The following is a 394-nucleotide window of genomic DNA, read 5'->3' as shown; positions in this document are numbered from 1 at the left end:
GAGGATCAACATAGTAACAATGGCAATTCTACCAAGGGCAATTTAAAGATTCAATGCAATCTCCATTAAAATTCCATCGAAATTCTTCACTGATCTTGAGAAGACATTAATCAACTTTATATGGAAAAACAAAAAACCCAGGGTAGCCAAAACAATCTTATACAATAAAGGAAATTCTGGAGGCATTACCATCCCTGACTTCAAACTCTATTACAGAGCTTCAGTATTGAAAACAGTTTGGTATTGGCATAAAAACAGAGAAGTCGATCAATGGAATAGAGTAGAAGACCCAGATTTTAACCCACAAACCTATGAACACCTGATATTTGATAAAGAAGCTAAAAGTATTTAATGGAAGAAAGAAAGCATCTTCAACAAATGGTGCTGCCAGAAC

The sequence above is a fragment of the Microtus ochrogaster genome, unplaced genomic scaffold (genome assembly GCF_000317375.1).
Source record: "Microtus ochrogaster isolate Prairie Vole_2 unplaced genomic scaffold, MicOch1.0 UNK5, whole genome shotgun sequence".
In the NCBI taxonomy this organism is placed as follows: domain Eukaryota; kingdom Metazoa; phylum Chordata; class Mammalia; order Rodentia; family Cricetidae; genus Microtus; species Microtus ochrogaster.
Note: the sequence above shows the minus strand (reverse complement) of the source record.